A 27,816-nucleotide genomic window follows, 5' to 3' on the forward strand; every position below is an offset into this window, starting at 1 on the left:
TCTCAGAGGAATCAAGCCATCCTAAAACACATTGCTACAGACTTCTCAACTAGATTGCTTTGTTTCTGATACAGGTCTCTCCATATAGTCTGTCTGGCCTGGAACTCGCTCTGTAGACCAGGCTAGCCTCAAACCCACCGAGATCTGCCTGCCTCTGCCTCCCCAGTGCTAAAATTAGAGACTAACTTCCTAAACTCCTCTGTGCATCTCCGCAGACACAGAAATTCACTTTGATATTCCTTTTTTTCAACAAGGCATCCTCATTTGACTTAGGACTTAATAATGTATTTCAGATGCTCTTACGTATCTTACTGAAAATAGAATTCGTTCCCCCAAACAAGCTGACCCGAGTTAGAAGGCACCCTTTTACTTCCCTCTCAGTTTCATTACTTGAAAGATATATTTGTCTTCTTCTTATTCAGATTTGGAAAGTGGAATTTTAAAGAGCAGCTGGTCTAGATTTTAAAGATTTTGCTTTGTATTAACTTGTCAGCCCCGCCCCCATTAGATGAATTTCATTTCTCATGAAATTACAGCAATAAAGATGTACTTGCAGTTACAAAATAGGTCAAGGTCATTCATGGTGCTCATTTATCCTGCTTCTCCATGAAGAAGGCAAAAAGCATTTGCCTATGTTTTGCAGATAGAAATGAACTAACAGGTCCCATCTTGCTCCGGGTAGAACAGCAAAATCTGCGGTAGAGCCAGAAATAGAACCCCGGGGGATTTGTGTTCCTTGTTTGATGTAGAACAGTCCTCAATTCAAGCATCCTCATTAAATCATGTTAGAGGGGATTCAGATCTCTCCCGCCACTCAATCTTCTTGACTAGAATGAATCAGTTTGGCCAGGTGTGGTGATGCATGCCTTTGATCCCAGCACTTGGTGGAGGAAGTAAGATCAGAAGTTCAAGGTCATCCTCAGTCAGGTAGTGAGCTCCAGGTCTACCTAGATATGAGACCCCCCCCTTCTCAAAACAATAACAAAAAATGGCTTATTTCAAATCAAACTGCTATCTTATGCTAATTAGTTTAGCTGACCAGGCAAGCAGTATTTATAATATCATTGAGTACATTGGGCACTAAGCATAATGGATAGTCTGTATAATTTTAAGGAACATCTTCAAAACATAAACAAGATTTAAATCCAACATAATTGAGCACTCTAAGAGAGGAAGCTGTGCAACTTAAGACCATGTGGTCAACAGGCAACTTCCAACATGTCTACCCCATAGAATGCTGATTTTTAGGGGAGTCTAGTTTCTATCTATAATCACCTGTAGGAAAAGTGCCTTCAAAGACGTGGTGATTTGAATGAGATTACACACAAATCCATGTGCACACATGCGCATGCACACGTAAGCACACACACACACACACACACACACACACACACACGTTTTAGGCATTTGAATACTTGATTCCCAGCTGATGGCTGTTTGGTTAGGCTTAGGAAGTGCATCCTTGCTGGAGGAAGTGTGTGTGTTGTTGAGGGACAAACTTCGAGGTTTCAGAAGACTCGTGCTATCCTGAACGCCCTCTCTCTGCTTGCTGCTTGTAGTTCAAGATGTGACTCTCAGCTTCTATTCCTGCCACCATGCCTGCTACCTCTACTTTATCATCATGGAGTCTAACCTTCTGGATCTATAAGCCCCAGATAAACTCCTTTTTCTATAAGTTGTTTTGGTCATTGTAATGAGAGTCTTTCTCTGTCCTGCCAGCCAGTACCCAAATAACAACACAGAGACTTCTTGCTAATTACGAATGCTCAGCCCTAGCTTAGACTTATTTCTAACTAGCTCTTGTAACTTAAACTAACCCATTTCTATTCAGCTACGGGTTGCCACATGGCTTGTGGTTTTTATCTCCCCTCCTACATGCCCTGCTTCCTCTGTGTGCAGTTGGCGACTCCCCCTTTCTTCTTCCCAGAGCTCTCTCGGTCCAGAAGTCTCACCTATACCACGTGCCTAGCTCTTAGCCATTTAGCTTTTTATAAACCAATCACAATGACATATCTTTATGCAGTGTAATCAAATATCTCCCAATGGGTCATGGTATTTAATTGCATCCACAGGAAAGTAATAGTATATACCAATGCAGATGGTAAGAGAACAGAATTGTCCATGTTCTCTGCCTTCCACCTTGTGTCCACCTTCTCGTCACTGCAAAGCCCATAAGTCCATGTTTGTGGGCATAAGTGTGCCAGTGTAGGTTGGAGCTAGAGTGGCCAACTGCTTCACTGATGGTTTGTGTTTGGAATCCCAAATGTGTTCATGTCACCTACTAAACCAGGTAGTCAAATAGCTTTCCCAAAATGTTAACACGGGTCCTCAGTTAAAATAAGTTCAATGACCCTGCTAGGAAGAGTAATAAGTGGAATTAATGGGACCAACGTTGGGCTTTTGCTTTTATTGTGTTTTGAGATAAGGTCTCTTGTAGCACAGGCAGACTTTAAACTCACTTTGCGGTGGGAGGTGACTTTGAATTCCAGCCCCTGAGTCCATCTATTAGGTGTTGGGATTATAGGTGTGTGCACTGCACCTGATTTATTTTCATTGTTGATTGAGACAAATTTTCATCAAGGAGTCCAGAGTGGCCTGAAACTCTCCATTCTCCCAAGCCAGCCTTTTAAGAGTTAGGATGACTGGCATTTGACAGTAGACCCAGGTCCAGGTGATCTGCAGAGAGCAACTAAAGATAGGATAATAAATCTGCACTAAATATCAGCCATTATTATCTAACATACTTGCCTACACATAAGCTGGTTATGTAAACGCCGATGTTCTATTGACCTGCATTTATGCCCTATGCTATTGTTGAACATCATTTCAGGGCATTTTGCTGTTTTGTTTGAAGCAGAGCCTCAGTATGTAGCCCTGGCTGCCCAGGGACTCCTCGTAGTCCAAGCTGGCCTGAACTTGCCTCTGTCCTACTGCTGCAGTCTCTCAAGTGATGGGATTACATGTAGAGGGGTCCAGCTTTGTTTCTGAAGATTTATAAATTTATAAAAATGTTCCCGAGAATGCACGGAGCTCCCTCCTGGAGCACGCTCTGTGTTGGTCTTCCCTCTCCTGGAAATGAGACTCCCAAATGCTTGTACTTTGCCTCACAGGCGCATCTTCCGTTTTCCACCTCGTTATCCCTCCTCAGCCTCAGGAAGTGTCACTGACCCTCGTCCTGATACCTCTTAAAATAGATCTATTTTATGTGTATGAGGATCTTGCCTGCATGTATGACTGTGCACTACATGAGTGCCTGGTGCCTGAGGAGGCCCAGGAGAGGGCGTCAGATCCTAGGACTAGAGTTAATGATGATTGTGAGCCGACAGGCGGGCGCTGGGAAAGGTGCCAGGTTCTCTGAAAGAACAACCCAGTGCTCTTAACTACTGAATCATCTCTCCACGTCCCCAGAGCACCTCTTAGGTGACAGCTTTACATGCTTCAAATGGTTCTTGTATTCATGTCTGTCCGCTAAGCTAGCAGTTCCACAGTCTGGGTCAATGTGTACGACTTCAGTTTCACTGTTTACTCTCAGGCTGATTGGCAGTGTTCCCCACCCGCCCTCTGCTTGTGTAATGGACTGACATCCCAACACAATGCTGTCTCTTCTACAGAAAGAGAATTGACTTTATTTCATAATCGCATGTTCCTCCTCTCTGGCCTGACTCCATTTTTTTTTGACTTGTAATATGTGGTGTGTGTTCATGTTCACATGTGTGTGGGCTCACCTATGCACATGTGTGTACAGAATCCAGAGGCTGATATTGAATATCTTCTTTGTTGATGCTCTACTTTATACATTGAGATGCGGGGAGGTTGGCGCGTGCAGAGATAGCTCAGCTGTTAAAGCTAGGCTTACAAACAAAAAATCCAGAGCTCACTGATTTAGCTAGTCCAGCCTGCCAGTTTGCCCTGAGGATCCCATCTCCAAAATTGGTTCCAAATCACTTACTCACTGAATCTTCCTCTCTCCTCCTTCCCTACCTCCCTCTCTCTGTCTTGCCAGGCTTACTTGTTACAGACTGACCTCAACTAGCTAGGTAGGCAAAGATAACCATGAACTCAGGATCTCCCTGCCTCCGCCCAAAGCATGCTGGGAATATAGGCTTGCACCACTATTAGTTTATATGATATTGGTGATGGAGCCCAGAGCTTCGTGGCTCCGGAAGCCAGGAGGCCGGGACTCAAAGAATCCCCTGCGAACAGAGGTGCGGACAGAACAATCGTGAAGACCCGACGAGAGCGCCGGAACTAGCACCAACGCCTGGTGGAAGCCTGATGAATCCGGTTTGAAAGTCCGGCGTCCAGACCTTTCCCTCCACACCCAGGGCCGGAAAAGGAGAGGCGGGCTGAACATCTTCAGTAGCCAATGGTCAGGCCCGGGAACTGCCTACAACAGGCACAGGTCCCGCCCGAGTCTTCGCTGGGATTGGCTGGCTGCGCGCTGTACTCTACTTTGGATTGGCTGCTTGTCTACGGTCCCGCCCCGACACGTGCTGATAGGTTTCGTGTCCCGGTTTGGCTGCGGTCTTGGCTTTAGGCGGATGCAGGGGCTTGGCGGAGAGTGTCCCACAGGTAAGGCATCAGGGCGGCCTCCCCATGTTCCCTCGAGCTTTGCTCGCCCTAAGCTCCCAGCGGCCAGAACTGAGGGGTAGCATCTCCCGTCACCCTGACGACAGCACTTCCGCAGGGCCAGTCAACCAGGGCTGATCCCCAAAGCCACAGCAGGCTCCAAGCAGCTGCCTGGCCTGAAGTTAATGGGATTGCAAGCACGTGAACAGCCTGGACGCCGAGATAGCTTGAGGATTCCCGAACACGTCTACTGCAGCTGCCGGGGCTGACATTTGCTTTAAAAGAAGCAAAAGTAAAACACCCGCAGCTAGGCAGCTGTGGTGCATGCCTTTTACCCCAGCACTTGGGAGGAGGAGGCACACCCCAAATCATCCCTTCCTGTGCCTTTTAAGGCTGACACAGAAACCAGTAAGACCATTGCAAGAGTCTTCGAAAGAAGTCACAGCTTTACCAGAAGAAACTTTCATCCTTGTAAAGTTTTTTTGAAGTCGTAGCACAAGCGATGAATTCACGCTTATCCTGCCCAACTACCAGAATCACATAGAAAATACCCTTTTGCACTCTGTCTACGGCACTGGCTAACCGAGACAGTGGGTACGAATAGCTCTTCCCAAGTAGAGGGTAAAATAGCTCACGGTAGTCAAACCCCCAAACTGCCTTGAGTTAATTTTTCATCCATTCTCCAAGAACAAAAGATTACATGAATTTTTAGCCAGTGGATCCCCAGTTTTAGCCCTTCCAGCTACCCCCATGGAAGCTTTCCTGGTGCGTTGGTCTCTTTGAAAACAGTAAAATTGCCATTGTCCATTTCCAGTTCTGGCCTCCTCTCTCCATATACCAAATTTAGCAAGCCTTTTCACCTAGGAACTCAGTTTGTTCTCAGTGAATCTGGCCATTAAACTTACTTTTCTTAATCTTTGGGACAAGAGAAACTAAAAAAAAAAGAATAGTATACTCTATGACAGTTGTCTCTTATTTAAAAAGGGAAAAAAAGTCTAACCAGGCAGTGATGGTGGCACACGCTTTTAATCCCAGCACTCAGGAAGCATGGACAGGCAGATCTCTGTGAATTTGAGGCCAGCCTGGTCTACAGAGTGAGTTCCTGGATAGCCAGGGCTATACAGATGAATACTGTCTCAAATGTGCCCCACCCCCTCAAAAAAAATCAGACTTTTCCCATAGAAACAATGATCTTTGTTTTTTGTTTGCCATTTGTTTCTCAGTCAGGGTCTTATGTAGCCCAGGCTGGCCTTGAACTTCTAATCTTTTTGCATTCATCTCTCCAGTGCTGGGATTATAGGCATATACCACCACACCTAGCAGGGCATAATCTTTTAAAGTAAGTTTTGGAAGCCAAGAGTGCTAGCACATGCTTGTGAGTCCAGCACTGAGGAAACTCAGGAGATTGCTGAGAATCTGAGACTGACCTCGGTTATGTAGTGAGTTCGAGACTATCCTGTGCTACATTTGGGAGCATGAGCAAGCAGTTCCATACAGTAGCTTGTTATATGCAGGGATTGTGCTGAGGATGTGGCTCAGTGGCAGAGTAGTTGCTTAACCTATGTAAGCTAGCCCTGAGTTTGGCTCCCAGCGCAGAAAAAGGCATAAAGAGTTGTTATTCTTAGAGCATGTCACCAATGTATGGTCTTCACTGATCACCCTTGCCTTCTGTTTCATCCAAATGCTCAGGTATCCATCTCTGTTTGGAAGGACACACATTGTCACATACCAGGTAGGATTCCTACAAGGTACTGCTAACCACCTACACTGCCATCAAAATGAAATCTCCAGACTCAGCGTGGCCAAGTAGATCCAGGTGATCATACAATAATCAGAAGGTACACCCTGTGATTTACCTCAAACTAAAACATTTCTGGAGCCTTCTCACAGACCCCAGTAGTAAACTACACCATGAAATAATCTTTATCTTAGACCATATATTTGAAGGAACTCCCTTCCCTGACCTTGACATTTCTTTGACACCTTTTTCTAGAGCTATGTCTTAGGGTTTCTACTTCTGTGAAGAGACACCATGACCAAGGCAATTGTTATTAAGTAAACATTTGATAGGGGCTGGCTTACAGTTCAGAGGTCTAATCCATTCATTATCTTCATGGTGGGTGGCATGTAGGTAGACATGGTGCTGGAGAAGAAGCTAGGAGTTCTACACCTTGATCCACAAGCAGCAGGAAGTGAACTGAGTACCACTCTGTGTGTGGCTTGAGCATAGGAAGCCTCAAAGTCCACCCCCACAGTGAGATACTTCCTCCAACAAAGTCACACCTCCCAATAGTTTCACTCCCTATGGGTACCATTTTTTTTTTCAAACTACCACAGGCTGTCACTCTGAAATGCAAGTGTGCTATGCTGTTAGTTTTTTGTCAACTTGACATCTGGGAAAAGGGATGTCAACCTCAAATGAGAAAAATACCTCCATCAGATTGCCCGTGGACAAGTCTGTGAGGCATTTTCTTGATTAATGATTCATAGTGGGTGGTGGTATTTCTAGGCAGGTGGCCCTTGGTTGTCTTAGTTACTTTTTAATTGCTGTGAAGAAACACCATAACCAAAGCAACTTAGTTAGAATGAGTTTTTGGAGTTGCTTACAGTTTCAGAGGTTAGCTCACAACTATCAAATCAGGGAGCATGGCAGTAGGCAGGCAGACATGGTGCCGAAGCAGTAGCTAAGAGCTTACATCCTGGTCTTCAAGTTAGGGAGGCGGGAGGGGGCACTAACTGGGAATGGCATGGGCTTTTGAAACCTCAAAGCCCACTCCCAGTGACATGCCTCCACCAAAAAGGCCACAGCTCCTAATCCTTCTCAAACTGTTCCACCAACTTTGGAACAAGCATTCAAACATCTGAGCCTATAGGGCCCATTCTCAGTCAAACCACCACAATTGTACTTAAAATAATAACGAAAATGCGGGACATTTACACAATGGAGTACTACACAGCAGAAAAAAATGCCATCTTGAAATTTGCAGGCAAATAGATTGATCTAGAAAACATCATATTGAGTTAGGTAACCCAGACCCAGAAAGACAAAAATAATATGTACTCATTCATAAGTGGCTTTTAGATATAAAGCAAAGAAAAACCAGCCTACAATTCACAATCCCAGAGAACCTAGACAACAAAGAAGATCCTAAGAGAGACAGACATACATGGATCTAATCTACACAGGAAGTAGAATAGGACAAGATCTCCTGAGTAAATTGGGAGTGTGGGGACCATGGGAGAGGGTAGAAGAGGAGAGGAGAGGAAGTGGGGGGAGTGTAGAAAAATATATAGCTCAATAAAAACAATTTAAATATAATAAAATAATAATAGTAACAGCAATAATATTAACAACATCAAGCTGATTGAGCCATGGGAAGCAAGTCAATAATCAGTAGTCCACCATGATCTCTGCTTCCGTTCTCTCCAGATTCCTGCCCTGCTTTTAGTTCCTGCTTCCCTCAGTGATGAACTATGATAGGGTATGTAAGCCAAATAAGTCCTTTCTCCCCAAATTGCTTTTGGTCATAGTTTTTAATCACAGTAGCAGCAAACCAGGACAGTCAGCTTTACCCTGTATCTTGCCTGGTTTGGGTCTGAAAGCCCACCAGAGGCACATGGAAAATAGAGATGTGTAAAGTCCAACATGACTAGTAAAAAAGGTCACAGGGGACCAGATTTCAGCCGTGTGTCTCACAGGCACCATACCGACCTTGTCGGAAAATGGCCCTGGTCTCTGTAATTTATGTATAAAAAGTTATATAAAGATCTCAGATGATCAAGATAATGTGAACTTGGCTGTCACCTCCCTAGCAACTACCCCTGTAGGGGAAAATTCAGGCATCACCTGGCGGCCAGCCTATCTGGCACACTGTGCTTCTAAGAAACATGGCACACCATGCTCCTGGGTCTTCCCGGAAGTCAGATACTGAATTCTGAAGTAGTGTGAGTAACTGGTAGCGGGCCTCTGGCTGAGCCGGCACACTCCGCTTGCGCGCTCCTTGTCCAATCCGAGGTGAGTGCTACCGAATCACAGTCGATAGGCTTCCTCTGTATACACAGCTGTTGATATGCTGTACTCTAGAGTGCTTCACCCGCACCCTCTACCGACCCGCGAGCATTGCAGTCTTGTCAGGGGATGCCCCAGAAATGACGGCAAGGGCATATCCCACTTCAGCTGTGTGGCAGATTGCAAACCTGAGGTCCTTCATGAAGCGCCGTTCAGATGCAGCCAACAACTCCTAGACAGTCTACCCACATACTCCAAACTCATTGAGCCATGTGGACCCTTTTTTCCACGTTCGAAAACTGACTATCTAGAAAAGGCAGATCTGAATATTTCCCTGGGACAACACTGCCTGAGACTATGAAGTGCCACTCCTGTATCCCCAGACTGTGTCCTGGACACACTGAGCAGACAACCGGCAAGTGCTTGTGCAGCTGTTGGCTTGCGGCACTGCCTCTACGTAAATAAGAAGTCACGTCTGATCTGCAGTGTAGAAATGAACAGGTCAATACCCCACATCAAATAAAGGCTGTGCCGTCATTTAATTGGACTGACCTGCTTCCAGGAGCGAAAGCTCGCTTTAATGGAACATGGGGCTGTGCGGTTCCCTTTGATCTTGTGAGCCTTTTCAACCTTGTTCTAATCTGTGTTCCTGCCCTCCATGGAGCTATAACTCCCGACCTCTCACCTGAGTCTTGTCTGCAGCAATCGAGCTGGCTGTTTGCAAGGGAAACCTCATGTCAGTTTGCCAGGGGGGCAGGGCAGGGGCTGACAGCCCGTCAGGACGACCTAAAAACTACCGAGTCGGAACATCTGAGCAAACAGCAGCTGCGGGGGAAAGCCTCATCTACACTGACCTGTGATGAGTCGGGCAGACCTTTCTGCGGATTCAGCTGTCACAACCCCCTCAAGGGAGCCTCCTGATGCCAGGAGACCGAGAGCTAAGGCATCCCAAGGGACTGAGTTGCATAAATAAACCTTATCAGACCTTCCCTCTGAAGCTTTTTACCACACGCATGCACGCACTGCTCTTACCTTGACCTGACTTTTGAAAGAATTCCTCATAGAATGAGCGTGTGTATGCAATATGCCATTTTCTTATTGATCAGTTAAGCTTTAGAAAATCAACCATGAAGCCAGGTTGTAAACTTAGTGGGTAGAAGGTAAGTTTTCCTCTCAGGGACACACTAGAATTTTTCAAATGACCACATTATGTTAATAAGAGAGCATTGATTTTGTCTAAAGGTAGAAAATTCAAATGTATGCATGTGTCCTTGGCTTTTCTTCTTTTGAATACACCCCAGAGAGAGTAAACTGCCTAGTCATCTTGTACATTTGTGGACTGGCTGAAATCTATTTCCTTTAGGGGAAAGGTATAAAGCATTCACGCCAAATGGCCTCTCTTGGCCACACAAGTCCTGAAGGGATTTACTCTAGAGCAGCGGTTCTCAACCTATGGGTCACGACTCCTTTGGCAAACCTCTATTTCTAAAAATATTTACATTACAATTCATAACAGTAGCAAGGGTTACAGTTATGAAGTAGCAGAGAACATAATTTTATGGTTGGGGTCACCGCAACAGGAGAAACTCACCGTCCTGAAGGGTTGCAGCATTTGGAGGTTGAGAACCACTGTGAGTCGTTTGCCATGAAGGCAGCCGTCTTAGCACCCTGGGCACTGGGTGAGATTAGGACTGTACGGATGCTGTAAAGGAAGTATTTATTGTATCAAACGCTTCGTTTTTCCTAGTCTTGGAGTAAGTGCCTAAGAAGAGAAGGAACTAAAAAACATGATGTATTCATACATGCACTTGTAAACGAAAGTGGAGCAGTAAGTCAAAAACTCACGAAAAACCCCAAGGAAGGGTGTTCCAGTTTCCTCTCAGTTGCTTTAAAAAACTCCGTGACCAAAAGCTACATAGGCAAGGAAAGGGATTTATTTTATTTGGCCATTTTATTTAATTTTATTTCCAGGTCACAAATGATCAGTGAAGGAAGCCAGTGCAGGAATCAAATGGGGCAGGAATTTGAAGCAGCAGCTTCGAGAAGAACCATACTTTGATGCCTTGATTGCAGGCTCGTGCTTTCCTGGTTTTCTTACACGGTCGAGAGCCACCCACCTGCCCAGGGGTGCTGCGGCTCATAGTGAGCTGGGAGCGCAATTAATAATCAGTGCACCCCCTCTTCCAGATACATTCATAGGTCAATCTTATCTCGGCAAACCTCAATCGAGGCTTTCATCTCAGATATCTGCAGGCAGTGTCAAGTTGCAAGTAAAGCTAACCAGGACAAAGGAGGTGAACACTTTAAATGTTGAATATAGGGCCGGGTGTGGTGGTGCACACATTTCATATCCCAGTACTCCAGAGTCAGAGGCATGCAGGCCTCTGTGAGTTTGAAGTTAGCCTGGTCTACATGGCAAGTAAAAGGCCAGCCAAGGCTAGATCTTGTCACAAAAAAGAAGTTGAATATAAACAAACTGTGGGACATTGAACCAAACTCGTACTTTATTAGTGTAGAATCACAAATTGTGAATAGAGCCTGGGCAGATCCTTAGTAGAAGGTTTCTTCATTCTAATATGGTTATTGTCAAAGGAGGGTGTCTTAGTTAGGATTTCCATTGCTATGAAGAGATACCATGACCACAGCAACTCTTGTAAAGGAAATATTTCACTGAAGTGGCGGTTTACGTTTTCAGAAGTTTAGTGCATTATCATCATGGGCAGGGAGCATGGTGATGTAGGCAGACATGGTGCTGGCTACATCTTGATATGCAGGCAACAAGAAGTGAACTATGTATCACACACAAGGCTACAACTCCTAATAGAGTGGCACTATTCCGGGGCTGTATTCTTTCAAACCACAACAGAGGGTAAGAAACAAACTCTCACAGTAGGGTGGAGCATAAAAGAAAGGTCTGAAGGATATAGTATGCCGCAAGGACAGTTAATCTCTTAAGAACCATTAAACAAAGTTGCAACTTTAGTGCTGGGTGTGAATGATGTGTATATAAGCAAAGTTACAATATCAAATTCTGAGATCAGAGAAGAGCTGTAAAATGGGGGGCACTATCATTGGAAGGTTGAAAATGCCTACTGGGAGGGTAGGAAATGCTCATCAAATATCTCAAGTGTTTTTGAAACAGAGAAAGCCACAGAGTGCTAGGTCTATTGTTTCTTCTGTTTGTATGGCTTTGCAGCCTGTGGGAAATAGTCCCAGAAACACTAAAGATGGACATAAAGTCATCTTTAATATTTAAAACTCAACTTTTGTAAACATTTTAAGTTATAGAAAAGAGATTCTATTTTGAAGTGTCTTTAAGTGCCCACATGCATGTGGTGTCCACAGAGGTCAGAAGAAGGCACTGGGTTGCTGGAACTTGAGTGACAGACCATTATGAGTTGCCATGTGGGTACCAGGAACCAAACCCAGGTCCTCTGCTCTTGACCACTGAGCTCTCTCTCCCGTCCCAGTTCTCAGCTTTCATGATGGGGCCGGGACTCTTTTCACACCTATGGTTCAGAAGAAACTCAAGGAGCACTGGTTGGCAAAAGTTTGTTAGCCTGCTCCCAGGTCTCAGACACTTTAGCTTTCTGCTTCCAGTTTCTATGACAACGGACTCCTAGAAGTGTGTGTGTGTGTGTGTGTTCCAACTTTGGCCTTCCAGAATTCTTCAGAGTTGATTCCTTGGTGTTTATGACATGCCTTTGACCCTTTGACCTTCTTGGGTTTGTTTTTGGCGTTCAGTACACATTTTATAGTTCTTCCAGGCTTATCACGTACCCTTCCTGCCCATCACCGCACCCCCAGGAAATGATTGTCCTTGCCCTTTAAAAAATGGTTTTAAGAATCAAGATCTGGGTCACAGAGATGACTAAGCAGTTAAGAGCACTAACTGTTCTCCTAGAGGACCTTAGTTCAATTCCCAGCTCCCACATGGCAGCTCACAGTTGTCTGCAACTCTAGCTCCAGGGAACCTGATACCATGGCAAAACATCAAAGTGCATAAAATAAAAAAAATAAATAAATTTTAGACAGGCAGTGGTGGTGCACACCTTTAATCCCAGCACTTGAGAGGCAGAGACACGTGGATCTCAGTGAGTTAGAGGCCAGCCTGGTCTATAAAGTGAGTTCCAGAACAGCCAGTACTGTTACACAGAGAAACCCAGTCTCAAAAAACCAAAATAGATAGAAAGATAGATAGGTAGATATAATAAACAAACCAAGATCTGGGCATGAGATACACTCAGTATTTGCACTACTTGGGTATCCATGTATCTCTCTGCATTGCCTCCCTCAGGGACATAGCTAGACCACAGATGTATATATAGTAATCCTTGTATCCACGGATACTGCGTATCTAGAATGCTTTACGTTAGGATGTTCATATTGCTTTCCCCAATGCTGACATCAGCACTGGAACCTTCATTCGCATCCCTTTATCATTTGTAGCTTTGTTTCTGTGAAATCAGCCCTGTTTTCTATCACTTGAAATTTGCTAACTTCAATTCAGCTGTGCTTGGAATTCTATGCGGTGCAGACTGTTAAGCCGTATCCCTATGAGAAATCAATTCCCAGCTCCAATACGGAATTTGCCTTTCTCGTCAACTTAACAGTATCTAGTCTAAGCATTGTTGCCAAAGGAGTTAAAGGCAGTTGTTAGTCACCTGACATAGGAGCTGGGAAGTGAACTTGGATTCTCTGCCAAAGAAACAATTGTTCTTAAACACTAGGTATTCAGCCCCCTAAAAAGATCTTAGCTGAAGTATTGCCCCATTCTACGCAGTTGGCCATTCTTTCCAGCTGCCTGCCCTCATCACACTGAGGGTATTTCATGTGTTCTTTGACTGGGTTTGGGAGTACCCAAGATACGGTTCAAGCAGTATGATTGTCCCTGTAAGGACAGTTTTTAGCTGAGATTCAGATTTAAATCTGTAGACAACACTGCTAATTGAAGCTGGTTTCTCTCTCGTGTGGGTAGACCTCAGCCGAGGGTCTGAGCAGCACAAAGCACTCACGGCATCCTTAGCATATGCTACAGAGATTCTAGGTGCTAGACACAGACAGCAGACAAAACACCATCTTTTAGTCTGTCAAGAAGGGATCATTCTCAAAGAAATAGCACCTTGCAGCGCACCAGAGTGAAAATCAGCAGATTGTGTGATTGCGGTGCTAGCAAGTTGTCTTGTGGACAGCAGGACAGAAAATCCAGTGACAGCTCTGTTAAGCCACTGTCTTGCTGCCTACTGGAGCTTTTTCCCAATTCTTGGGATTCAGTGAACTTGCTAAAGATGCCTATGATAATAATAGAGCCTTGTCTCCCTGGGTTCTGAGACTGTGTACTGAATAGCAAGTGTCAGTGACTGCCATACAGAACATTGAATAGCTTTTTCTGATTTAAACGCGGAGCTTGCATATGGCTTCTACAAGAAAGAACCATTTAAGCTGAGATCTAAAAGATAAAAAGGATCCAGGCTTGTGAAGTGGATTGAAGACAAATATTGCCAGCCAAGGACAGCTCACATGGGGACGCAGAACTGCTTAGGGATTTGGATTTTATTTATGTAGGATGCGAAGGTAATTTGGAGTGTGACATGATGAGAGTGTCCCAGTCTTATGAAGATTTCTAAAAGGACCTCACCATACCAGGCTGCAGGATGGGCTTACAGGGAAGCAATACAGCAGGTAGAGGACTGGTTAGGAGGGCTGCTTAGGAGGCTTGGAGACTTTACCAGGATATTTGGGAGTTTTGTTTGCTTGTTTTATTTTGGGGGGCGTTAGGTTTCTATTTGATGTATGTGAGTGTGTTTGTGTGTGTGTGTGGTGTGGTGAATGTAAGAGGCAATCTTCAGATACTCTTCTCTGAGTCCCTTTAAACAAAAGGCTCTCCCTGCACCCAGCACTCACCATTTTGGTTATAATTTGGTGAGACTGGACACCCACAAGCCCCAGCGCCCTATTCCCATTCCCCTGCCAGCACTGGGGTTATGGAAGCATACAGCTATTCCTGGATTGGGGTGGTGGTATTAGAACCCAGGTCCTCACAAGCATGTGGCAAGTGCTCTGAACCTACCAAGTCATCTCCTAGAGCTTATCTTGATGTGCTCTTTAAGAATTGTTTTTAGGGGCTGGAGAGATGGCTCAGAGGCTAAGAGCACTGGCAGCTCTTCCCAAGGTCCTGAGTTCAATTCCCAGTACCCACATGGTGGCTTGCAACCATCTGTAATGAGACCTCTTCTGGCGTGCAGGCATACATGCTGGCAGAACACAAAAGAGAATTGTTTTTAATTACATTGTTTGTTTGCGTTTGTGCATGTGCAGAGATCAGAGGACAAATGATGGCAAATTTTCCCCTTTCACTATGTGTGTGCTGGGGTCAAGCTCAGGTCTTCGGGCTTGAAGGCGAGTGCCTTCCCCGGCTGAGTCACCTCAACACCCCCTCCTACACTCTTGGTTATTTTGTTCCCATTTCCAGATACTTAAAATCATAAGGTACCTGCTCAGCTACTCCAGTGTCTTTCAGTTGAATTCCTCAAAGTAGATAGAAAGTTACTTTCTCCCAACTGTGTTATAAATATTGTTTTTGTTAGGTATGTGGCACACACCTTTAATCCCATCACTTGAGGCAGGGGCAGGCAGATCTCTTGAGTCCCGGGCCAGCCAGAAACCTGGATTGAAACAAGCAAGCAAGCAAACAAGCAAACAACCTCAAAATAATCATTCCCTAATAATTTCCACTAATCTAAGTTTTGCTTTACTCTCTTTTAAAGCTTGGAACAATATAGCAATGCATGCTTCTGTATTTTAATTCACTGTAGTAAAATTTTATGAAACCACTGAAATTCCCTAATTGCCACATAATTGACTCTAAAATTAATGATAGCTTTTCTTTTTCACGTGTTCTTTTATATTCAGATTCACTTACTTTGTGTGGGGCTAGCGTCCCTCTACGGTGCAGTCGAGCAGACCCAGGACCTGCTGTACACTATGCAAGCCTTCTAGCCAAACTGCATGTCTCGTCCCTTATTATGAATTTTAATAAACATCTTCTCTACATTTTGTATTTAGCAATCATTGTACTAACACACCAATTTTATATATATCCATGTAATTATATATATAAGTTAAACAGGCATATAAACTCCTGGGTCTTGGGCTTCAGAACTTCATATGCATCCAGCCATTCAAAGACTCTCTCTCTTCCTTCATCTTTTGTGTGATACTCTCACCGTGCTGAAGAACATGTTCTTCATATATTCACACCGGATCTTAGCCAAAAGCTAATAAACAATGTCCCATATATGTGGCTCCCTCTTAAAGACTCCATCAACGAGTCTAGAAGCTAGCACTAAAAAGGCATTTGCTGTCTGCCCTGTTCTGAATACTTCACATATTCTAAAGCAGGAGTAAACACTGTGTTAGAATTAGGTGGGGTTTTTTTTTTTGTTTATTTGTCTGTTTTTTTTTTTTAGTCTGAAATTAACATGACTAGAGTCTCGTTCCTGAAGTTCACTCAGGACCCATCCCACCTCTTGCCACACCACTATTTCCTACATCGTGAGCACCAGGCTGCTCGGAGACTTGCTACCTGGTTCTTCTTTGTTGCAGGCTTTGCCAGACATGGTCTTACTGTGTACCCCAGCCTGATCTTGGACTCATGGCAATCCTGCCTCAGCCTCCCAGGAATGTACCACCATGTTGACTTTTCTGAAGGTCTTAAAAGTATGAAAGTGAGTTCGATCTGACTGACTTGAATGAGAAGGTCTGGGAGTTGTCGGGATACTCTCGAATATGTAGGCAAAGAGAAGAGCATCAGGTGGAACCATAGCTTGCGACTTCTGCATTTCAGTGACCAGAACCGCACGAGGACAACCTGAGGAGGAAAGGTTTATTTAGCTTGTAAATTCAGAAGGATTTAGTACCATGCACTTGGACAGAACATTCTGGTACCTGGAGCTAGGGGCAGGAGAACAGCTTCAGGAAGCAGAAAGGGAGGTGAGGGGAAGGAGAGACAGGAAGGGAAGGTGGGAGAGGGGGAGACACAGGGATGAGGTTTCCCCAGGGACTTGCTCTATCTAGCCCCACCACCTAAAATATTCAGAACTCTCTAGAACGGCGCCAACAGCTGGGACCAATCATTCAGTAAATGAGCCTGTGGGGAACATTTTATATCTCAGCCATGACAAGTGTTCACTGGTTAACTTTTTAGGCCATAATTCTCAAAGATGGTTGCGCATAGGAATCACTTGGTAAGATTTACAGCTGACACTAATGCCTATGTCCCACTTCCGAAGCCTCTGACGTAACTGATCTGGATTGAGCGAGACATCGGCAGTGTGAAACTTTCAAAACTCTGGCTATTAGCCAGTCGGTGGTGGCGCACGCCTTTAATCCCAGCACTCGGGAGGCAGAGGCAGGCAGAATTTGACTATGTCCACTCCTGTAAGCAGGATTATACATTTTCTTCTTGTTTGCCTTATTTCACTCAGCCAAGGTTTACCTATTTTGTGGCATGGGTCAGAGTTCTCTTCCTTTTTAAGGCTGGATAATATCTCCCTGTATGGTATACACCACACTTTGGTTACCCATTTATTTATCGATAGATATTGGGGTTTCCTCCTTTGGGCTATTGAACGGTGTTGTGATGAATGTTTTGTACACACTCACTGTAACACATACTTGTTGACCATAGGTTACACAAACCTCGAATTCAGAATTTGTATAATATAAGCAATAGGTTGGTTTTTGCGTTTATTTCTTTATTTTTCTTTGAGACAGGGTCTAACTGTGTTGCTCTGGCGTCCTGGAACTCACTGTATGTCCTTGAACTCACTGAGATCTGCCTACTTACACCACCAAAGTGCTGGGATTAAAGGTGTGCACAACCACGCCTAAAAGGAAATAGCTTTGGCACTCCTTTAAGTTTCTGTTTATAAAAGTCATCCCTTTAAATAACCGAGTTATTATTTTGTTGTTGTTTTTTGAGACAGGGTTTCTCTGTAGCTTTGCAGCCTGTCCTAGAACTAGTTCTTGTAGACCAGGCTGGCCTTGAACTCACAGAGATCCGCCCTGCCTCTGCCTCCTGAGTGCTGGGATTAAAGACGTGTGCCACCACCACCCCACGGGTACAGAGTTTTCTATTTGGAATGTTGAGAATCTTTTGGAAATAGATAGTGGTTGCATGATATGAATTTAATCCCACAGAACTGTATGCTTATAATGGTTAAAAGGATACATGTTATGATCCATATAATTTATTTGTTTGATGAAACCCAGGCTAGCATCAAACTCCCTAGGTAGTCAACAATGTCCTTGAACCTTTGCTCCTCCATCTCCAAAGTGCCAGGATTGCATATATTTTAACACAAGGAAAACACATATGTGCGCACACGTGCACACACACACAGACAGAACACACATGTACACATATACACAGAGCCACTGGGTATCTGCAAGTTTCCTTTCCCAACTAGATTCAGAGTGTCAGGGAGTCTAACATGGGATGTTTTATTTTAGGAAAGACTAATAGTTTGTTTAGTGGTGATTGTTTTCCTTCTAATGTGTTCTTAGTCAGAGTTTTATTGCTGTGAAGAGACACCTTGACCACAGCAACTTTTTTATTATTATTATTATTAAAAATTTCCACCTCCTCCCCTCCTCCCACTTCCCTCCCCTTCCCCCACTCCCACTCCCCCTCCTTCTCCAGGCCAAAGAGCAGTCAGGGTTCCCTACCCTATGGGAAGTCCAAGGTCCTCCCTATTCCCCCCAGGTCCAGGAAGGTGGACATCCAAACAGACAAGGCTCCCTCAAAGCCCGTCCATGCAGTAGTATCAAAGCCCAATGCCATTGTCCTTGGCTTCTCAGTCAGCCTCCACTATCAGCCACATTCAGAGAGTCCGGTTTGATCACATGCTCCATCAGTCCGAGTCCAGCTGGCCTTGGTGAACTCCTATTAGATCAGTCCCACCGTCTCAGTGGGTGGACACACCCCTCGCGGTCCTGACTTCCTTTCTCATGTTCTCCCTCCTTCTGCTCCTCATTTGGACCTTGGGAGCTAAGTCCATTGCTCCAATGTGGGTCTCTGTCTCTATCTTCCATCCATCGCCAGATGAAGGTTCCCTCGTGGTCCTGACTTCCTTCCTCATGTTTTCTCTCCTTCTGCTCCTCATTTGGACCTTGGGAGCTAAGTCCCACAGCAACTCTTATAAAGGAATATATTTAATTGGGGCTGACTTACAGTTTAGAGGTTTAGTCCATTACCACAATGGTGAGGAGCATGGCAGCATGCAGCAGACATGGTGCTAGAGAAGGAGCTGAGTGTTCTACATCTGGGTCTTCGGGACCCCAAAGCTTACCCCCAGTGACATGGGTACTGGGCACCAAGCTCAGGCCCTCTGAAAGAGGAGCTAGTGATCTCAACTGTTAAGGCATTTCTCCAGTCCCTGCTTGCATTTCAAAAATTGTTTGTATATTTGTTTGTTTGGGTCCTTTAGAGATAGGATCTCACTGTGTAACCTAAACTGGCCTTGAACTCACTGTGTAGCCCAGGCTGCCCTCAGACCTATAGCAAGCATCACCCTTTCTCGGCCATCGGACCATCAGAGTTCTGGGATTGTAAATACGCTGGGATTAACAGCACAGCGCCACTCCCAGTTACTCATACCCTTTTCAAGGGAAGCAGTCCTTACACCCGGCTGAGAACTGCTAGCTGCTCTTCCACCTCACACGTGTGTAGACAAGCAGGGCCTGGAGCTGAAATCTGCAGAGCTCTGCTGTGAAGACCATTGTGTGTGGAGCCTTTTGAAGCCAAGATTAAAGATGTCTCAACCACCCTCACACCTTTGATGCAGGCCTGCCTGGAATGCACACGGACATAAACAAAGCCGAGCCATCCCTCCACTCCTTCTTTCCTGTTTCGAATGCCCAGTGAGATTGAATGAGTGGCGGCAGCAGCTGCTGCTTGAATTCTTCACTGAGAGGAAGCCAGGAAGAATGACTTGTCGTTATCTCCGTGTCACTATTTCCTAAGCGACACAAGTTATCAAGGGAAGTGTGAGCTTCATCTAACTTGATGTTTCTGGAGTTCAAAAAGAAAAAAAAAAAGATGAATTGAACTGAAACATCTCTCTATGGTATCAGATTTTGTGAAAAAAAAAATGAGGCCATTTACATGTGGTCTTGACTGATGGAAAGCAATGGATGATGTTGTCAAGGGAGCCCCTCAGCTACTGTAGTCCTGGGGTCCCGCTGTAACAGATGCTGTTAACAACCTGTCCAGGCATGATTGTCCTTCACAAAGTACTCTGTGATGAGTTGATGTTGGACACATATAGGAATGTCTGCACCAGAAAATACAGAGTTCGTGAGATTTGCCACATACACCACCTTGGCGAGACAACTAAACAGCACAGAGTTGAGGTGTTCCATGCCAGCGTGGCTGCTGTTACCGACTGTACTAGTTCCCACGGCTGCTGTAACAACAGTACGTATGTATTATACAGTTCTGCAAGTCTGGAGACCAGGAATCAGAACTCAGTTTCCCTGAGTAACAGGAGCTGGGAGAGCTCCACATACCCGGGAGACGCTAAAGGACAATGTTTCTTTACCTGCCTCAGTTTCAAGAGTCGTGGTCTTTGCAGTTCTTAATTAGGGTCCCTTCCTTCCACCTTCAAAGCCAGAAGCATAGCCCTTAGCGCCCCCACATCCCCTTTTTTGCTGAATTGTGCTACCTTCTATCCTGGGGTCAGATCTTCCTCAGTCCTCCTTGCAGGTGGCCCAAGACGGCTCCTGAGTTGAACTGCATCTGCCCGTTCGCCCCTTTGGCCATATAAAGTTCCAGGGTTAGAGTGTGGACCTATTTACACACCATTATCCACTCCCCCACGTGAACTAACCGAACAGCTAGCCCTGGCCTAGTGACTGCTGTATTTCAACAGGAATCCTTTGATGGTTTGATGCTACGTATTTCAGCCTGCATGATCAAAGAAACCCATTACATATTTTCGTTTCCAAAAGTACATGTGCAACAGAACTTGGTATCTTATGTATCTATCCAAAACCGTAAAATAAGCCCTACACATTGCTTCCAGGCACACACACGTTACATGAGACGTGTAGATTTGCGTGTTTATGGCAGGAGCCACATTGGCATGGCACACCTCCAATCTGCGTGGTTCAAGAGTCTTCTGCTTGCCAAGAAACCGTGTTCTGAGTTTCTTGTAAAAAGGTTTAACATAAATATTTTGATATTTAAAAGTTTGTGTATTTTATTGCATGATATGACTGTTTTGCCTACATGTATATATGTGTACTACACACATGTGTGTGTCACGGAAGTCAGAAGAGGGTGTGGATACCCCGTAGCTGGAGTTACAGATGGTTGTGAGCCACTGTGTGGGCTCTCTGAACCAAACCAGGGTCCTCTAGAAGAGCATCAGTGCTCTTCACTGCTGAGCCATCTCCCCAGCACCACCTCCAGATAAACATTTTGAAGACTATCAAATCACTAAACTCAGAAACATACAGCTATGAACAAAGCCCTACAATGGCTTCCTGATGCCTTCTAGAGCAGAGCTATTTCAAGCTTTCAGTGAGAATTGAAATGTACTGTAGCGAGGCTGTCTACCATGTATCCAATAACTGCAGTCATTTATCTGAGAATTGAAATGTACTGTAGCTAGGCTGTCTACCATGTATCCAATAACTGCACAGTCATTTATCTGAATGTATAGTCAGATTCTGATATACCATTAAGGCTTGTTGTAAAAGCAATAGAAATAGAGACATTTGATATTGGTACAAAGATACACAGACCAACTGATAGAAAGGAATAGAGTTGGGAAAGTAGTCCATTTGCATATGAGCAGCTAGTTGCCTTGTGACAATTGCAAGTGAGGAGGTGATCTTTTTTCTTTTCTCTTTTCTTTTCTTTTTTTCTTTTTTCTTTTCTTTTTTTTTTTTTTTTTTTTTGGTTTTTTGAGACAGTGTTTCTCTGTAGCTTTGGAGCGTGTCTTGGAACTGGTGCCGGAGAATTGTCTGTATTCTGTCAATCACATTTTAAATAAATGTTGATTGGCCAGGCAAGAAGTATAGGTGGGTCAGCCAGATAGGAAGTAGCAGGATTCTGCTTTGCTGAAAAAGGTACTGAACCATGTGGCTAACATAGATAAGAATAATGGGTTAATATAAGTTACAAGAATTAATAAGAAGCCTGAGCGAATGGGCCAATCAGTTTATAATCTTATGGAGACCTCTGTGTGATTTTCTTTGGGGCTTGATGGCTGTGGGGTACTGGGTGGGACAGAAACCCCAACAAGCAAGCCAGCTCTCATGCTACATGGAACTAGCTCTTGTAGACCAGGTTGGCCTCAAACTCATATAGATCGCCTGCCTCTGCCTCCCGAGTGCTAGGATTAAAGGTGTGTGCCATCACTGCCCGGGGAGGAGGTGATCTTTCAAATGGAACATAGATCAGTTGGCTATTCACACAGAGAAATGTTATGTGGGCTCACCTCTGTATCCCACTGTCTTGACTAGGTTTCCATTGCTGTGATGAAACACTATAACCAAAAACAACTTGAGGAATATCTTACAGTTTCTATTGCTGTGAAGAGACACCATGGCCACAGCAACTCTTATAAAGGAGAACATTTAATTGGGGTGGCTTACAGCTCAGAGGTTTAGTCCATTATCATTATAGCAGGAAGCATGGCAGCATGCAGGCAGACATGGTGCTGGAGAAGGAGCTGAGAGTTCTTACATCTTGACTGGAACGTAACAGGAAGTGGTCCAAAATACTGGATGTGGCTTGAGCATATGTGAGACCTCAAAGCCTACACCTACTATGACATACTTCCTCCAACAAAGTGACAGTCCCTAATCATGCAACTCCCTATGAGTTTAGGGGAGGTCAATAACATTCAAAATAACCAAAAGTAGGAAAGGGTTTATTTTATTTGGCCTACATTTCCCAAGTCATATTCCACTGACAGAAACCAAGACAGGAACTCAAACCAGGCAGGAACCTGGAGGCATGAGCTGATGAAGAGGCCATTGAGGGATGCTGCTTACTGACTTGCTCCTCATGACTTACTCAGTCTGCTTATAGAACCCAGGATCACCAGCCCAGGCTAGATCTCAACCACAATAGGCTGAGCCCTCACCCATCAGTCACTAATTAAGAAAATGCCCTGCCGGGCTGTGGTGACATGGCACTTTCAATCCCAGCACTCAGGAGGCAGATGTAGATGGATCTCTGTGAGTTCAAGGCCAGCCTGTTCTACAAAAGCTAGTTCCAGGACAGGCTCCAAAACTACAGAGAAACCCTGTCTCGGAAAAAAAAGAAAAGAAAAGGAAAGAAAATGCCAATCTTCCCACTGTTGAAACCCTTTAATATAATTCCTCATGCTGTGGGTACCTTAGGAGAGGGTTGAAGGAGTGGGGGAGAGGAGCAGGGAGGGGAGCAGAGAAAAATACAGAACTCAATGAAAATCAATAAAAAACCAAAACAATTCTTCATGTTGTGATGATCTCCAACCATAAAATTATTTTTTTTAAGGATACAGCAGTACTCACACCTTAGTAGTTTTTTTTTTTAAGATTTATTTATTTATTGTGTACACAGTGTTCAGTCTCCATGTATGCCTGCAGGCCAGAAGAGGGCACCAGATCTCATTATAGATGGCTGTGAGCCACCATGTGGTTGCTGGGAATTGAACTCAGGACCTCCAGAAGAGCAGTCACTGCTCTTAACCTCTGAGCCATCTCTCCAGCCCCCCATAAAATTATTTTTGATGCTGCTTCATAACTGTAATTTTGCTGTTATAAATTGTAATGTGAATAGCAATCTTTTTCAATGGTTTTACAGGCAACCTCTGTGAAAGAGCATTTGACCCCACAAAAGGATTGGAACCCACAGGCTGAGAACCTCTGTCCTTCAGGCTGGCCTACAGCCTGTTCTTATGGAAGCTTTTCTTTCTTCTGCTTGAGGTTTCCTCTGCTCAGATGACTTTAGTTTGTATGACACTGAGATCAAACTAGCTAGGACACCTGCTGCTCCAAGCAGGGATGGCAGACACGGATAAAGTCAACCTGGAGCAGGCAGATATTTCTCACATAAAAAACAAATGAACAAACAAACACCTAACCTTTACAATAAAATTAGACTCTTAATGTCAAGAATATTTTTCCTCAAAGGACATCATTAAAAGAATCAAAAGGAAATTGGAATGGGAAGATTATTTTCAATATATAATAGACCAATATTCAGAATATTAAAAACAAAGCATAACACTTTTTATTTTTTGAAACAGGGTCTAACTATGATCTCTGACTGTCTTGGACTCACTAAGCAGACCAAGTTGACCTCAAAGTCACAGAAATCTGCCTGCCTCTGCTTTCTGAGTGCTAGGATTAAAGGTGTGCACTACTATGCCTGTCTCAGCACTTTTGTTTTAAATATTAATTATATTGTTTATTCATTTATTTGGTGTGTATACACATGCATGCCTGTACACATGTGTGCTTGTACCTGCACACATTAATAGAGTTAATGTGGAGTCTGAGGACACCTTTCAGGAGTTGGCTCTCTCCTTCCCCTATGTGGGTCTCCAGGATCAAACTCAGATTGTCAGGCTCGGCACCAAGCGCCCGACCTGCTGAGCCAGGTCATTGGCCCTCTTGGGTGTTTTCAGACAGGTTCTCGGGCTGAAGCTGCAGTGTATCCCACTCTGGCTTCAGATTTGAGATCTTCCTTCTTCAACCACCCAGCACTGAGGTTCCAAGCTCAGACCACTGTAACATCATATCCATGTTATAAAAGCATTACAGAGTCAGGCAAGATAGTCCACAACTGTCATCCCAGCACTCAGAAGGCAGATTTCTGAGTTCAAAGTCAGCCTCGTCTACATAGTGAGTTCCAGGACAGCCAAGCTACTCAGAGAAACCCTGCATCAAAAATATCAATGACAGGGCTGGAGAGATGGCTCAGAGGTTAAGAGCATTGCCTGCTCTTCCAAAGGTCCTGAGTTCAATTCCCAGCAACCACATGGTGGCTCACAACCATCTGTAATGGGGTTTGGTGTCCTCTTCTGTTCTGCAGGCATGCACACAGACAGAATATTGAATATTGTATACATAATAAATAAATATTAAAAAAATATCAATGACAATAACAAAATGCACACGTTAGCACATGTTAAGATGGACAGAGGAGAGGTTGGAAATATTATAAAGTCAGTTTCATAAAGTAGTAGCAACAGAATTGTATGGTAGGTATAAGGGATTTAATTTTTATAAAATTATTTAAAATTCGTTGAATACTCAAAGATACTTCATTGTCAGATGTCAGGACGATGCAAAACATTCAGGAAAAATGGGGGGGCACAAAAAAGAGCATTAGCAAATACTTCTCAAAGTCGGTTCTGGGTAACTAATAAGCAGATGCAAAAGTGCTCAGCAGGCTCGCATGGCAGTGACTGTCTGCACCTCTGTCCACTCTTCATCAAGGCCAAGACCGTTCCCAGCGTGTGGGTAGATGGCCCAGGAGAAAAGACCCTTGCTGCCAAGCCTGATAGCCTGAATTCCAGCCCACAACCCATAGGACAGAAGGAGAGAACCACCCTCCGGGTCCTCTGATCCCCAAATGTGCACCACAGCACAACTTGCCCTCCCCGCATAAGAAAGTGGTTTCTTAAGATAGTCATCCTCAGCTGCATGATGCGTCCCAGGCCAGCCTGGGCTATAGTAGACACTGTCTCAGAATAAAAACCAACAAAATGAAAGCGCTTATCACAAAGATGCAAATTAAAAACATGGGCAACCCAATTATCACCCATCAAAATGAAAAAAAGTGTTGATGGGAACTTTGAACTCCTATATGTTGCTGATGAGGGTGTAAATTAACACAAACACTTTAGAAAACTTAAAAAAAAATCCAGTAAATCTGAAAATGACCATAATTTTCATCCAAGACTTCTGCTTGTTGGCCTGTGACCAAGAGATACACTTACCGTGCATTGTGCTTCAAAAGATGTCATCACTACATCCATAGAAGTAGTGTTTTAATAGCTTCAACATGTAGACGACCCTAATCGCCATCTACATTTGCCTGGATACATTTTATTGCTTTCACACAAAGGAATACGATGCAACTTCATGAATAAACTACAAAAAATATGGGTGAACCTCACAAAAGCAAGTTAAAGAAACCAGAAACAAAATGCATGTTGATATGCCTCAGTCTTGTAAACACAAAGCTAATTCTCTATCCCAAGGGCAGGGTATGGTCCCCAGGGTGGAGGAGAAAGGTTAAGAGTCCGAGGGGAGACATTCCAGGATGCTGGCTACGTTCGTGCCTGAGTGTGATCTCTTTGTGAAATTTTAACAAACTGCATTACTTTTCCATGCATTTATTTGTCGTCTGTCATAGTGGAATAAAAAGTGTCTGCCAGAACCCGTAAGTAACAAGGGATCACAGGATTTGACATTTGTGAGACTCGGGTCGGATTTGAGGAACCTGATCAGATTTGCATTAGGGAGAGATAAACAGAGGATCAGCAGGAGAGAGGCCTCGGCAGACTGCTCCTCGCAAGGCTAATCCGGCTGGATATAAAGCAAGCGCGACCGGAAGAAAAGAAAGACTGCTGTGGATGGAGAGACAGCAGACAGGGGGACTTGTTTTACTGTCTCCGAGGTCTTTCTTGAAAATGAATAACTATCTGTTGGTTGCTACTTTGATGATTTAGTGTTTAGTTGTAATTGTCATATTCCTCCCGCCCACGAGATCTATACCCCTTGTATAAATATATACAGAGAAAGATCGAGCTAAGGCTTCAAGAGAAATGAGTTGACAAGGTCAAGGCGACCCATCTTCCCCCACGCACAGGTAAAACCACCCTGCTTGGGATTGGGTGACGGTAGGACACAGGACAGAAGGCCGACGTTAGGAAAGAGACTACAGGATCCGTCAGATCGGCGTGAAATGGGTCTAAGGAACCTGCGACCTGAATGAATTCCATCAGCAAGCTCAGGTTACCTGCACTCCTTTCTCCCAGTTTCCGCAGAGGTCCCATACTTTGGTGGGGCGGGGATTCAGGCAGAAGGGGTGGAGTTGCGGCTTGGGTTTAACCTCTTACAGGCACCCAGACCTACCTACCGGTGATTGGCAGACGTATCTACCAGTGTTTTCGCGTCCCGCGAACCTAGCCGCTTCTGCCAGGTCTCCGAGGTGTTCCACCTCTCTGAGTCACTGGGGTTAACCAATGGCTCCCAGCTAGGGGAACCCAAAGGTACTGCCATCTCCCCCTGCCCTGAAAAGGGAGCTTCTTTGGGCCTAATGTGGAGCATTCTTTAGTGCCCGAAGCAGGGCTTGGTATCCTGGGTAAGGGAATTAACTGTTCCTGATGTTCCCACTCATTCTCTAGGTGGTTTTTTTTTTTTTTTTCTGAAGTGAGATAAGACGACTTTTATAGTTTGAAGTGCCCTTCCCATGCAAACACTTATTACAACCCTTAATCCCCACCGCCAAAGGTAACGCGACCCTTCCAGTAAAGGACTGTCAGTGTAGATCAAATTCCTTCACTTAACAAGTAACTTCAAAATATCTTACACTTAATATTGTAAACCCTGAGTGAGAAGGTTCATAAAACACTAAGCGTTTCGATGTGCTTATGCATTCCTGGTGAGAAAGTGGGGTAGCTGCTGTGGAGAAAGTTGGATGGCTCCTTAGAAATTGAAAGCAGAAATACCATGTAATCTAACAATTCCTTCTCAGTAAATACAGAGAAGATTCAAACAGGTACTTGTACATCAGTGTGTAGATTGAATATTCGCAATAGTCAAAAGGAAAAATTAGTCCAAATGTTCATCAACAGACAGGCAGAATCTCAAACAATATTCATCTGTTGTTCATGCACACAATAAAGCATTATTCATTCTTTGGACATTGTTGCTGTACAGATGAGTTGTAAAAACATGTTCCGTGGGCGGCTTGGGCTCAGCTGGTGAGTACCTAGCATGCAAGAAGCCCTAGGTTTGTTCCCAAAGCAGCACGGAAAAAACTGAGAGGCAAGCAAGAGGAGCAGTTCGAGGTCACCCTCAGTTACAGAGTGAGTTCTAGGCCCACCAGGGGACAAACAGACAAAAACCAACCAAATAAAAAAACGTGTGGGGGCTGGAGATAGCTCAATGGTTACGTGTTTGCTGCTCTCAAAGAGGACACTGATTTGGTTACAGCACCCACA

At 44.4% G+C, this 27,816-nt stretch overlaps 1 long non-coding RNA gene across 2 annotated transcripts; it reads left to right on the plus strand.

Annotated features, from left to right (window-relative positions):
• Positions 1-4,139: 4,139 nt before the first annotated feature.
• On the plus strand, positions 4,140-15,631 carry LOC148121150 (uncharacterized). 2 transcript variants are annotated; one of them, XR_015738556.1, is made up of 3 exons: positions 4,140-4,572; positions 6,259-6,407; positions 15,491-15,631. It is a non-coding gene; the product is annotated as an uncharacterized LOC148121150 (long non-coding RNA). The 2 variants fall into 2 exon arrangements; XR_015738557.1 differs by having other exon boundaries at positions 4,148-4,572; positions 6,259-6,385.
• The last annotated feature ends 12,185 nt before the right edge of the window (positions 15,632-27,816 follow it).

The sequence above is a fragment of the Myodes glareolus genome, chromosome 8 (genome assembly GCF_982192425.1).
Source record: "Myodes glareolus chromosome 8, mMyoGla1.1, whole genome shotgun sequence".
Lineage (NCBI taxonomy): Eukaryota > Metazoa > Chordata > Mammalia > Rodentia > Cricetidae > Myodes > Myodes glareolus.